This window comes from Camellia sinensis, chromosome 13, assembly GCF_055761805.1.
Source record: "Camellia sinensis isolate YWXY chromosome 13, ASM5576180v1, whole genome shotgun sequence".
In the NCBI taxonomy this organism is placed as follows: Eukaryota; Viridiplantae; Streptophyta; class Magnoliopsida; order Ericales; family Theaceae; genus Camellia; species Camellia sinensis.
Genome location: NC_138973.1, coordinates 154,146,170 through 154,160,952, shown reverse-complemented (window position 1 = coordinate 154,160,952; position 14,783 = coordinate 154,146,170). Strand labels below are relative to the sequence as shown.

The 14,783-nt window shown below is 34.7% G+C and overlaps 1 long non-coding RNA gene across 1 annotated transcript; it reads right to left on the bottom strand.

Moving 5' to 3' along the window:
- Positions 1-3,177: 3,177 nt before the first annotated feature.
- On the bottom strand, positions 3,178-6,386 carry LOC114267008 (uncharacterized). The gene is made up of 3 exons (XR_014349807.1): positions 5,766-6,386; positions 4,811-5,030; positions 3,178-3,345 (listed from the first exon to the last, which is right to left on the bottom strand). It is a non-coding gene; the product is annotated as an uncharacterized LOC114267008 (long non-coding RNA).
- Between the last annotated feature and the right edge of the window lie 8,397 nt (positions 6,387-14,783).

Sequence of the window (14,783 nt, the reverse complement as noted above, 5' to 3'; positions counted from 1 at the left end):
CTATTTGCGTATCAGGAGATATCCAAGTGAATCCACTTTTAATCCTTAAAAACCTGCACAATGAGATTAAAGATTGAGAATGAGGTAAGCCTATAAATTCATAGGCACAAAAGGGAAATCATTTAATAGAAAATAAATTAAAATGCCATGGTGGTTCACAGTGAGATTCACTTTGCAAAGTTACAGAAGAAAGAATTCTACTAGTTAAAGGAATCTTTTTCCTTCACAAATCAAGATCCAAACACAACCTTCCGAAAGAAAAGAAATATAAACCATAAAAAACTTGTTCTATAAATTTACAAAAGATGATCAACTATTCAGCCATATGAAATATAAACCGGAAAACACTGTTTTTTCAAGTGTGCATGTATGTAGAATTCTCACCAATCTAAAGCACCTTGCACCAAAGCTCTGAAGCATTCAACAGCCATCAATTGTTAAAGAATAGGGGCTTTTCCCATATTAAGTCTCTTTTGTATCTTATTTTCCAAACTAGGCTTAGTTTGGACGGATTTCCCAAACTAGGCTAAAGCGCTATTACAAATCGCGCTTTCACTGTTTGGAGTCCAAAATTTGATGAATAGTGAAAACGCTATTAAAAAACGCGCTTTTGATTAAGAAAGCGCTGTTTCAAATCATGCTTTTAACATAAAAAAAATTTCTGAAAAAAACGCTATTTGAAATAGCGCTTTTACTGTGCATATGACGAAATCGTGATTCCAAACCACGTTTTTATTGTGCGCATCTGTTTTCTTAAGAAAATGTTTATAATATATTAAAATGTGATCAATATAGAACATAAGTGCTTTGTAGCACAAATGGTAGTGCTCTTGTTTTGGCACCACAATGGCATGAGTTCAATTCGCGGGAGTTGCTACCTTTCAATTAAGTTCATCTTCTTTTTTTTTTTTTTTCCACTCACTCTATACTTTATATATTTATTATGTAATTTTTTTATCAAAAAAAAGTAAAATGTTTGTTTGGTTAACTAAAAATCAACTCTATAAAATATAATTTTTTTCAAAATGTCAACAGGATTGTTTAAAAAGTATTCAATGTATTTGGTTTAAATTTTTTGGATTTAGTTATTTGAAAATTGAGTTTTTTTATTTTCGTATTTTTTTTTGTTTTTAGTAAATATTTTAAAAATTTTAAACATTTTTTTTTTACTTTTTTAGATGCACTTTAGTTAGATGTATCTAAAAAGTAAAAAAATTGTGAAAAAATATTTTAAAAAATTAATAAATACATAAAAATACAAAAAATGTACTGAAAAAATATTTTTGTATCTAAAAAGTATCTAAAAAGTACATTTTATGTATTTTTATGTATTTATTAATTTTTTAAAATATTTTTTCACAATTTTTTTTACTTTTTAGATACATCTAACTAAGGTGCATCTAAAAAAGTAAAAAAAAAAATGTTTAAAATTTTAAAAATATTTACTAAAAACAAAAAAAAAAAATACGAAAATAAAAAAACTCAATTTTCAAATAACTAAATCCAAAAAATTTAAACCAAATACACTGAATACTTTTTAAACAATCATGTTGACATTTTGAAAAAAATTATATTTTATAGAGTTGATTTTTAGTTAACCAAACAAACATTTTACTTTTTTTTGATAAAAAAATTACATAATAAATATATAAAGTATAGAGTGAGTTAAAAAAAAAAGAAAAAAAAAAGATGAACTTAATTGAAAGGTAGCAACTCCCGTGCATTGAACTCACGCCATTGTGGTGCAAAACAAGGGCACTACCATTTGTGCTACAAAGCACTTACGTTTTATATTGATCACATTTTAATATATTATAAACATTTTCTTAAGAGAACAGATGCGCACAATAAAAGCGTGGTTTGGAACCGCGATTTCGTCATATGCACAGTAAAAGCGCTATTTCAAATAGCGTTTTTTCAGAAATATTTTTTATGTTAAAAGCGTGATTTGAAACAGCGTTTTCTTAATCAAAAGTGCGTTTTTTAATAGCGTTTTCACTATTCATCAAATTTTGGGCTCCAAACAGTGAAAGCGCGATTTGTAATAGCGCTTTAGCCTAGTTTGAGAAATCCGTCCAAACTAGGCCTAGTTTGGGAAATAAGATACAAAAGAGGCTTAATATGGGAAAAAGCCCTAAAGAATAGCATTATTATTGTTATAACTGATTGCTACTTATCAAGTTTAAGAGAATCAAACATCTTTCCAAAGATGTGTATGCAATAACCATAAGGTGTCAATAATCACCTAGCTGGCTATTAAAAAGAGAAGAGGAAGAATTTTCTTATCAAAAGGGCAAGCTGATCCAGCTCGTCAAACATTCAACGCAACATATGTATGACCTGGAACAGAGTGAAAGTGAATGTAAACCACGAGATCAATTGAGCAGAATATCTGGATAATGGATCTAAAAAGTGTAATTGAGCAGAATATCTGGATCTAAAAAGTGAAGTACAACAAATATCAATTGCCAAAGTTATGTCACAGGCTCACAGCTTAAACTTCTAGAAGAATGTAAAATAAATTGCAGAAAAAAATTACAGTAAACAACTAAGACTTCATAGGGAAAAAGAATGCTAGAAGTACGGAATGAAGTATCAAGCAAGGGTGTCAAACCTGAGCTATGGCTGCCACCCGTTCAGCCAAAGTACCATATGCATGGGACAAATGCTTTGCTGTGGCAGTGTCCATCACTCCTGGCACAACTTTACTACTATAAGACTTCTTCATGCGGACATATTGTTGGGCAAGCACCGTAAAAGATGCAGGGTCATATCCATCTCCACCAATAAGACGTAGGTTGTATGTCAAACATTTGTTGGTAGGACTTAGCTTACCAGACTTGATAGCTGTATCAACTGCATCTTCTGCCATGCTTACTCATGTAAAGAAAACAGAAGTTTCATTAGAATAGACTGACAGGAAAAAGTTGCTTCACACTTGTAATATTGATTTCACTATAAATTAAGGTAACATAACATGCTGTTATATCTGCTACAAATAAGCCATAAAGAAGGGGCATAGAACTAGAAGTGCTAGCACAATGAGTATTTAACTAAATTCGGGGACATGATTGTACAAAAGCATAAAAAAGAAGATCCCAGTGCACACAAGTTTCAGTTTCCAAAAACTGATACAAATTCAACAACTTATAGGGAAACCTAGATCAGCCAATATAAAATGTGCCTCATGTATGTAGTCCACTTTCCACCAGTAATCGTGACTAAACTGGGGTAATCTTCGCATACAACATGATCCCTGGAAATGCTCTGAGTGTTCTTTGCTCTAGGATCTGTTGCCAATGGGCGAATACCACTCCAAGCAGAAAGAACATCTACACGCCATACCTAAATGGTCCTGGTATATTTTTAGTATCCACTAAAAACTGAATAATTAAACAAAATAGATGACACCTAGGTTGAGTCACATTAACATAAATGGACCAGAATAAAACTAAAGTCTCCCTAAGAAAACAAAATTGAAGTAAGAAACTAATGAATTTGTGATGATGTCTTGACATGTATATGAAAAATATTTAAAACATCAACCATTATTGCTTCTTAACAGCATGATTGTATTGGCAAATTTCCACCAATACAAAAAACTAATTGGTCCACAGACCTGGAAGGCAACCAGACCAAATAAGCAAGTTGAGTCATAAATTTGAGATCCCAACTTTTTGAGGTATGCCTAGACTTGAGAAGATCTGTAGTATGGGAAGGAGCTACTAAAATTGGAAAAACCACAGAATATTCTTCTCATCTTTTGTGACAAACTATAAATCAATGAGTATTTGGATCACTTGGATAGCATTACAAAACTATTTACACCTACAAGTGTCAGCAAAAACACCTACAAAACTATTTGCAGAGAGTCAGACAATGCTCAGAAGGCTACACAGGCCAACACATTCTTGCACACTTCATACATCCTTAGCAATGCTTCAATATTTTCTTTTGGTTAATGTAGGTGCAAAATATTTAGGTTACATTATCTCAAATGCATACCAATTACACACAAATTGAACAGATTGAAGGAGGACATGTCTTAAGCTAAATCTACACAGAAATGGCTGGCATTTGTTTGATATGTGAGTGCAACATGTTTCCAAAGACTAGGGAGCCTTAGCCATATAAAATGGTGAGGGGGATGCTTATAGAATCTATCAACTTTCATCACCAGGAGATATTTAAGTATTGAAAGGGTTCAAACTGCAAAAAAGCTACTATAAGATCCTCTACATAGTAACATTTCAGCATCAACAGTGGATATTGAGGTTTCAATGGGCATTTCATTTGATAAAAACAATTGAGATGCATATCTTGAGCATTCCAGTCAATAAGCTACATTATGCTATGGGATCAAAAGGCATCTGCCATAGAGTTTGCTTTAAAAATAAGAGATAGGTAGCAACATTTAAAGCTGGGCCTATAGTCCAAATGGTAAGGACTGCACAGCATAATCTTGACACAAAAATTTGAGGCTCACATCAAAGAAAATGATATCAGACAGATAGCAAAAGTTGAACTTCAACCAACAAAAAGAAAGAAACTTCTAGTCTTCAGTCCAACTCCATTTAGAATACGATAACACAGAAACAACCAGATAATAGGGTATATCTTCAGCCTTTGTTTTCCATAGTTCCACAAAGATTTGCCGAGATGACCAAAATTTCTTTTATTTTTTATTAAGAACAAACTTCACCAAAAATCCCATAAAAATAACTTTACAAAAAACAAATATTTGGAAAACTAGCATTCCATGCAAGATATAAATGAGCATGCACACACAAAACGAAAAAAATGCACAAACCTTAACATTAAGGTAATCACAGATGGAATCCAGTATAAATTCAATCTCATCCTCATTTGGTTCTGGAAGCATTGTAATGGTGGTGCTGGAATCCGTAGTGCCAGCAACCGTTCTTCCCAACCACGGCAGCATGAAGACAACACATACATCTTTTGTTTTGGGAACGATTAAACCCACTCCCTTGGGAGAATAGTAACCAGGTAGCACGATATGTACACCACTGCTTGGACAGATCATAGGTTTTGCATCATTGTCAGCATTTTCCTCACAGAATCACAGAATGGCCCAGCCGCATTCACAACAACTTTTGCATATGCATCAAACTCTTTACCTGCACAATTTATCGAGCAGTAAGGATCATATAAAATCGAATTAATCATATTGATTACCCTATTTAAACCAAAATTCTAAGCATTGAAACCATGAACACAAAATCAAGAACAACCAATGAGGGAGAGAGCCGTTAAATAAACAAGCAAAAATCATTTGTGTTGAGATGGGGATATTTTTTTTCTTTTAATTTTCTACAAATAAGTTAAAGCTCAAACACTCCTACCACTTCCAAAACAATGTTGAATAACAATATGCAAAAGAGCATAATCACCACGTGTGAAGAACACCTCACGCACATATAGAAGCTGTTAATGATTTTCTTTAGTTAATCCAGATATGTAGTTGGTGCCCCTAAGTCTTGACATATATACTAAAATAGGATAAACAAAAAAATTAATAATTAAACTTGCATGTTGCTACATCCATAGGGCAGGGTCAAATGTGATTGAGTGAAACATACTTGGAAATCATGAAACAGAATGGTGACAAAATATCATAATGGCGCAAATCTCGAGGCTTGAAACTTTATTGTATTTCACAGTGGTAAAAAGAATGAGACAAAGTTTAGAAGTTTAAATCTTCATGTTGACAATAATATGCCAAAACATAGTGCTTATCATACCTGTCAGATTGTCTCGAATATGAGCACCGTTTATCCGGTCGCAACCTTCATCTTTTAGAAAGGATATGACTTCAGCATGGTTAAGCACAGCTGCACCTGCTAATGCAGCAGTGCATGCTAGCCCAACATTAACTCTCAAGTCATTCATTTGTCCATCATAATAAACCACTGTGCCCTTCAAGGCTCTATCTTTGCCCTTCCTTGCAAGAGTGGGGAATAGTTCAACAGACTCTTGTGCAGAATAATATCTGGACAGGTGCAGGAGGCGTGGTCCTGCGACCAGATCATACAGTTTCAAGCCCATCCAGAAGTACACTGCCTCAAACCAGTTAAAACACGGTGTCATGCATGGCAAAGCATTGCATAAGTGTGGAGCATTCTCAATAACCTGTTTACGCTCCTTGAGAGCATGGAATACCAGCTTCAATTGTCCATAGTCTAAATTAAAAACTGCTTTCTCCAAGTACCGAACTCCTAAAAATGTTGTTTAAATGAGTACTAACAATAAAAGAGGAATTTGACAATATTAAAGAATGTTAACAAACAACAGCAAAATAAATACAAGAACGATACGAATAAAAACTTCCTGAGTAATAAAGAATTATTAGCAGAAGATGAACAACTTTCACTACGTTCATAATTTATTTTGTTATAGATAAAAGCAATCTATTAGAGTGCAAAAGAGAAAGAAATCAATGTTAGTTTTGACACTTCAAAATAAAGCAGTTCCAAGAACAACTGTCAACCATATGTCTAGATAATCCACATATACAAAGTGTAATGTCTGACGCCAGATACTATGACACCATAACGATGTTTGTTTTTCCCCTTTGTAACTAAATCATGAAAACCCCATAAGCTGGCCTGTTATAGAAGGAAGGCTCCAACTCATGATCTCAGCCTTCTTGAGACATAGTCCACGACCACGTTCATGACATAAGTGGTTGGTGGAATATTCACATGAAGATTGTCAATTGAGTCATTAGAATTTTATTAAAAATATTTCAAAATATATTGCTTTATTTTCTTACTTTTAAATGTCCTTAGGTTTTAAGGGACAAAAGCTTGAGGCTTGAGTTGTTAATAGTGTTTGAAAACATTTTAAAGTGTTTTACGATTCTAGGATCAAAATCTTAGGCCTAAATCCATATTAGGTAGGGTAGTTTTATGTGTTAATTACTTGTCATTAGGGTTTTTGTATTCCCTCAAAATGGCTTCTTAGGAGAAAAACGAAAAAGGTCTTGACAAATTAATAAACGCTTTAATTCGAGCCTCGTGCGTTGAGTCCCCCATTTTTTAGATTCCCACAAACTTCATCCAACTTTCTTGGTTTTAGAAACCATTGGCCGTTGTTCTAGAAATCATTTGACTAGGGTGGCCTAGGATTGCTACCTAAGTTTGAAATTACATTATTAGCATTACTTTGTGACCAATATAAAAATTATAGCAGGTATACTAGTTGTGATGAAAGAAATGCCTTTTCTACTTCTTTGAATATCTTAATTGTGGAGAACCAAATAGGTTTTTACTTTGTTCAAGTTGAAGATGGTAGAAAGATAAGAAAGAGGTCTAAATACCAAAGGAATGTGGATCAAAGTTGTGAGAGCCATGATGATCTAGGGTCTAACACATGTTATGGCATTAGAATAAAATAATCAAATTTGAAAAGAGGATGGAGAAGAATGATTCATATTTTTGATACTTGTAATAACTTGTTAAGTTGTGTTAAGATATGTAAATTTGAAAATAATAAGCTAACTGTTGTCTTTAAAAAATTCAAAAATAATGTGTCTTGTGTTGTATTACCATTATAATGATTATTAAAAATTAGAAAAAACTATCATACTGCGCTAATGAGCTCTAAATGCAAACTTATTTGGAGTTTAGTTGGTCGTGTGGTTTGTCTTGCTACTCCATACTTGCCCTTGTAGTCTTACTCAAACTGCTTTTTATCAAGAGCGATGACAAGAAGTTTTAGTCATCTAGTCAAGGTGCACATATGATGGGGAAAGCATTGTTTCAGTGGAAGTTGTTGGAACTTTATTTTCTATTCCACTCAAGTTCTTCAAAGATACAAACAGGATTTGGGTTTTGACAGTGATTTAAGGTTTTTATTTTTTTTTATTTTTTTATTTTTTTATTTTTTAATTTAGGAAGAGATTGTGGTTGTGGTGGTGATGGTGGCGATGGAGATTTAGTGCTGGTGAGGTGGTGATGATGGTCGCCATTGCATGTGCCCTTGATGGCTGTCTCTGATGGGCTCAAAAGAAGAGTGTAGAGAGAGAAATGGGAGGAAGGGGAATCTTTGAGTCCGAATGAGGAGGTCGAAGTCTGTAACAAGGAGGAGAGGGTTGAAGCCTTTGATCCGAACCCAAATTGGCTATTCCATGAAGAGGAGGTATCATTTTCTTCTTGCATTAAGCACGCTGTGGGGACTAAGAGCGAGGAAGTCTTTGATTTTGGGGAAAAGGTATGTGACTCTTTTGACAAAGGTAACATGAACTCTTCACTTCCTATTTATCTTCAGTGCATTCAATCCGAGTCAGTTTCTAGGGGGGGAGTCACTCTTGGGTCCTTTTTTCTCACATCCTAGCAGAGTGGTTTCTACCAAGAATAACAATTTGCCCCAGTTATCTGCTAGTAGGTTCTGTACCAGTCATAGTTTGAACCCACATGCAATTAACAAGGAAAGTCATAGGGATGATCTTCAGATGGAAGTGTCTACTAATCATAGGCTTGAGAGGAACGATGTTCTTGGGAATGACGGTGATGAATCTAAAAAGTGGTTGAGGAAAATGAGTATGTGTCTTTCCCTTTGGAGGAAGGAGATGTGCCTCACTTTACACAATTACTTGACACTCTTGGTTTGTCACTAGTTAGGAAGAATGGGAAGAAGTCTAGGTCTAAGAGTGTGGGGTTTGCATCTAAGGGTGGTAGTAGTCATAGAAGCTCGGGGCAGAGAAAATGGATGAAGGAATTAAGAAATCTTGAAAGTGGCATTAATTATGAGGGGCGGGGGAAAGAGACAAGGGGAGATGTTAGTTCTCGATGAAGATTTTGGGTTGGAATGTTAGAGGACTACAGTTTTGTAGGAAAAAGGTGATATTTAAAGAGGTTTTGAAAATTCATCAACTAGATAGAGTGATGTTTCAAGAGACAAAGTGAGGAATGTGATTGAGGTTTCATTAGGAGTGTTTGGGGGACTAGGTCTAGGAGATGGGTTGTTTTAACTTTAGCAGGAGATCAGGGGGAATTTTGATTATTTAGGATGAGAGAGTAGTATCGGAGTGTGAGATAGTTGTTGGGGTGTTTTCATTGTCCATTAGGTTTAGGAATCGAGATAACAAGGAATGGTGGTTGACGGGGGTTTTTGGTCCCAATATGCCTAGTACTCGTCAGGAATGGGAGGAGGAGTTGGCGGGATTATTTAGGCTTTGTTCCCCTAATTGGTGTGTGGGCGGAGATTTCAATGTGGTTCGGCTTATTTCAGAAAAACTCAATGGTTACAAATAGGAGTATGCGGGATTTCAACTCTTTTATAAGTGAGTGTGAGTTGCTTGACCCTCCCTTGAGTAATGCTCGGTTTACTTGGTCTAATCTTCAAGAAAATCTTGTGTGTTGTAGGTTGGATAGGTTCTTCATACTTTGGGGTGGGAGGAGTTGTTTCCTGATATAAGGCAAGAAGCAGGGCCAAGAGTTGTGTCAAACCATTGCCCGGTGATTCTTGAGAGTTGTCCTTTTAAATGGGGTCCTAACCCCTTTAGATTCTAGAATATGTGGTCGGAAAATCGATCTTTTAAGGAAAATTTTAAGGATTGGTGGGAGAGCAGTAAAGTCTATTTGGTGGGAGGGTTTTAAGTTTATGTGAAAGCTGAGAGGAGTCCAGGATAATTTAAAGGTTTGGAAGCGTGAAGTTTTTGGTGATCTAAATGAGGTGAAAGCGGAGTTAGTTCAGGAAATTGAGAAATTGGATGCAAAGGAATTTGGGGAGGGTTTATCTAGGGCTTTAAGGGATAAGAGATCATTGCTCATGATGAAGTTGGAAAAGCTTGTTTTTAGGGAGCAGATTTTTTTGAGACAAAAAGCTAAGTTGAAATGGGCTAAAGAGGGTGATACCAATTCTAGATTTTTTCATAGGGTTGCATTGGGACAGAGGAGGAAGAATTTTATTAAAAATTTGGAGGTAGGACAGGGTGTGGTGGTGAGTAAGGAGCAGTTTGTTGTTAAGGAGATTTTCAATTTTTATTCAAACCTCTATTCTGATGGGGGACTGGATCGTCCAGGGATCGAAGGCATTAATTGGGCTCTTGTGGAATCAACGACAACCAATTGGCTTGAAAGACCCTTTGATGAATGTGAGGTGAGACAGGCTGTGTTTGAGTGCGAGAGAGATAAGGCTCCAGGTTTTGATGGTTTTTCAATGGCTGTATTTCAAGATTGTTGGGACATTGTAAAAGGGCATCATATGAGAGTGTTTGGTGAGTTCTTTGAAAGTGGGGAGGTCAACTTATGCACCAAGGCATCCTTCATTTGTCTAATTCCCAAGAAGGAGAAGTCGGTCAAGATTGGAGATTTTAGACCCATTAGCTTGGTTACATCACTCTACAAAATTCTAGCAAAGGTGCTTTCTAAGAGAATTAGGGTAGTCCTTAGGGAAACCATGTCTTCTGCACAAGGTGCATTTGTGCAGGGACGACATATATTAAATGTAGTCTTAGTAGCAAATGAGGTTGTTGAGGAGTATAGAGGGTTACATAAGGAGGGTGTTGTCTTTAAGGTGACTTTGAAAAGGCATATGACCATGTTGATTAGGGCTTTGTGGATTTTGTTTTGGAAAGGAAGGGGTTTGGATCTAGGTGGAGAATGTGGATTTGGGGGTGCTTGTCGTCTTGCATTATGTCGGTCATTGTGGATGGTAAGACTGGGGACTCTTTTCGGGCATCTAAGTGTCTAAGGCAAGGTGATCCTTTATCACCATATTCATTTATTTTAGTTGCTGATGTGTTGAGTCGGATAATTGATATAGCTAAGGATAAGGGTGTTATTGAGGGATTTGTGGTGGGGAGGGATAGGATCGAATGATACTATATTTTTTTTCATCAAAGGAGGAAAGTAAGGTAGGTAGTTTGCTAAAGATTTTGAGAATTTTGGAAATTGTGTTGGGCCTCAAGGTCAATCTTAGCAAGAGTAGTGTTGTGGGTATTAATCTGGGAAAGAGCTATGTACGAAGGGTGGCGGATATGTTGGGATGTTCCATTGAATTATTTCCTCTCAAATACTTGGGACTTCCATTGGGGGAGATCCTAGAGTGGCATCCTTTTGGGAGCCTGTTCTTGTCAAAATTGGGAAAAGATTAGAGGGATGAAAGCAATCTTTGTTGTCTAAGGGAGGGAGATATACTTTGGTAGAGTCTGTATTTAGGCTCTGTTCCTATTTATTTTTTGTCCATATTCAAGATTCCGGTTAGCATTGCGAGGAAAATTAAGAAATTGATAAGAGATTTTCTTTTGGAAAGGGTGTGAAGAGGGTAAAAGGGTTCATTTGGTTAAGTGGGAGGTTGTTTCACTCCCTAGGGATAAAGGGGGTCTGGCTATAAGAAATATCATTGCTAGGAACATTGCTCTCTTGGGCAAGTGGTTGTGGACATTTCCTGTTGAAAGTGATTCACTATGGTGTTCAGTAGTTAAGAGCAAGTATTGTGTTCAACCCAATGGTAGAGATTCTAACGTGGTTAATAGAGGCAATTGTTGTTCTCTGTGGAAGTCCATTTCTCACTTGTATCCACTTGTCTTTGATTTCCTTTCATTGAGAGTGGGGAATGGGGTGAGCATATGTTTTTGGGAGGATGTGTGGGTGGGAGATATCTCATTTGATGGAGCTTTCCTCTTCTTTATCGGTTGGTTCGTTCTAGGAATGTTTTGATAGCGTTGGTGGCATGCTCTTCTATGGCTCCCATCTCTTGGAATTTTGATTTCCTTAGAAACTTAAATGATAGGGAGGCGGCTAAGTTGGCATCTTTGTTGGTATTACTTCATGGGGTATAAGGAAAACAGTATAAGAAGGTGAAAAGGTCCAAGAATGGTGCCCACTGATGCAATGAAAGAAGAAATCTGCAAAAACAAATCGTGTCATTTAGGTAAGTAATTTATCTTTGAAGCAGTACTTTGTTGGATTATCCTTTATGGTTTCCAATGTATATGCTATATTTGAGTTACTGATGTTTAATTTCAGTACTAGATCTGTTCCATTAAGTAGCACAATAAAGCAATGGTATCTAGATGAGAGAACTTTGTCATACAATTTTGGAATCAAAATCTCTGCCATGTTCGATGTTAATATCCAAAACAACAATTGTGGTCCTTGAGGCTCGCTCGAGGTTGAAGGGCGAATAGAAGATGTGATGTTGCTACTATGGCTATAGCAAGAGCAATGCGGATGACAATCTTGATGCTTTTTTTTTTTTTTTTTTTTTTTTTTTGTAATTTTTTTTCAAAGGATGATTTAATTGAAAATTAATGAATGTGATGTTTTGTTGTTGAAGACTGAATGTGATGAGTGATGAAGAATTGTACAAAGAATGGGAGAAGAAAGAGAAATTCTCTTTCAAATACAAAAAATTCAAATTTCTAGTTTTGGGAGAGAATTTGAAAATTTAAAAAAGCAACTTTAAGTGTTACATTTTATTTTTGGAATAGAATGTTAACGTTTGTTAACGTTGTTTGAACTAGTCAAGCGTTTGTGAACGTGGCATACTGTCTGACATTATACTTGCGTGGCACTCTCTTATTGGAATGGAGCACCACTTGGTAGTGGCGAGGTGGTGCTTCTAGAGCAACCAATAATTTTTCAAGAGCCAAAGACTTGACCTTGTATTGGTTGGATGACTTGGAAATATTTCTCTCTTTCTTCCCACCAACCCAAGGTTGGTTTGTCTCCCATTTCTATTTCAGTCTCAAAATGTTCCAATCACTCTTACTTTCTAATTCCAGCTCCAATTTTTTCTACACTTATGACCAACCTTGATGACTTGCTTTGGGATCACTAGAATTAACGCGTAAAATATATTGGGCAATTATTTGGACCACTAATCTTTGTATTTTGATTTCTATATTATTTTGGTCTATGTAAATTTTTTAGTAATAAATATGATTACCAAATTTTTCATAAAATGAATCGTGATTCATAAGACTCACTTTTAATATAATACCCTAACAAATTTATTTTTCAAACTTCGAGACAACAAAAAATTATGAATCTTAAACCTATGCTTTTGTTCAATAAAAAAGCAAAGCAATCTCAAAATGTTGCATTACTTGCTTTGTAAATAGCCTGAGCATTATCAACTTTTAATTGATTCATACAAATTAGTAGTCTTTATATTTTTGCTTTTATGTCATTTTTGTTTTTATAATTTCAATGGACTCAATTTTGATTTGAAATTATGATTTTGTCTTAATTTAATCCAATTAATTATAATTTTTAGTTTTTTTTTTTTTTTTTTTTTTTGTGATAAAAAATAGTCACATGAGCGGCATGTGTCATGGTTTTATAAACAAAAAATTATAAACTTGTTCAATTCAATGAGTTAACCTCAATCTCAGTAATATTTTTACTTTCAAGAACCCTAATCAGTGTTATTAATCGAACCATATTAACACAAAATCTAAAATCAAGAATTTAAAATTAAACTAATTGAAATTACTCAGACTAAAAATGACACAAATAACAAAATATAAAGACTACCCATCTAATTTCCTATTGGTTTATGAAAACCATTTCTAATAGCTTTGGGACCACTGGAATTAAAGACAGAGACTTACTGCTGTGAACTTGGAAGTCAAGATGGCTGATGATGGATAAAATTACATAGTTGCCGTGCTTGACGGGATGGGCCGCTCTAACATCACCATAGTAAGACTTAGAATTGTGTATAATAATGAATAATAATACATTTATTCCTTCTCCATCTATCATCAAACTACTATCCTTCTTATTCTCCTTTTTATATCTCTCTGAATCCTCCTACCTGTAAGAAAACAAAATGAGTTGGCTTATGTTTCTTCTGCTATTTCTCTTGTGAAAAATAATATCCTAAAAATTCATATATTTTTTTAAACTGCAAGACAACAAAAAAAAAAAAATAAATCTTACGTTTATGCTTTTGTTCAATTAAAAGCAAACCAGTCCCAAAATGTTTTATTACTTGCTTTATAAATAGTCAAGGCATTACCAACTTTTAATTGATTTAAGGAAAACTATGTTAGTAGTCTTTATATTTTTACTCTTGTGTTATTTTTGTTTTTAATATTTCAATTGACTCAATTTTGATATTAATTTATGATTTTATCTCAATTTGATCTAATTGATTACAACTTTTAGTATTTTCTTTTTATGAAAAATGTGCACATGAGTTGCATGTTTGATATTTTTATAGCTAAAAAATTGTAAACTTATTCAATTCAATTCTCAACTAACTCAATAACATTTCTTCTTTCAATGACCATAGTCAACGTTACCAATTGAATCAAATTAATATAAAATCTAAAATTAAGAATTCGAATTTATTAAAACTACTCGAATTAAAATGACATAATAGACCAAATGTAAGGAAATTTTCCATTGGAATTAAAGACAAATAATCACTGTTGCAAACTTGGCAGTCATGATGACTGATGGATAAAATTACGCAGTTGACGTGCTTTACGGGCTGGGCTGGGCTGGGCTGGGCTGTATAAGAATGAGTAATATATTTTCCTTCTCCATCATCAAACTACTATCCTTCTTATTATACTCTCGTTTTCATATCTCTCTGATTCCTCCTACCTATAAGAAAACAAAATGAGTTGGCTTATGTTTCTTCTTCATCAATTTCTTCTACTATTTCTCTTGTCTTCTTCTTCTACTTGTGCACGCCATACCTGCCCCGAGGACCAGAGATTTTCACTTCTCCAATTTAAAACAACATTTACCATAACTGCTAATGCCTCTTTAGGTTGTGAATCCGATTCTCTTCCTAAA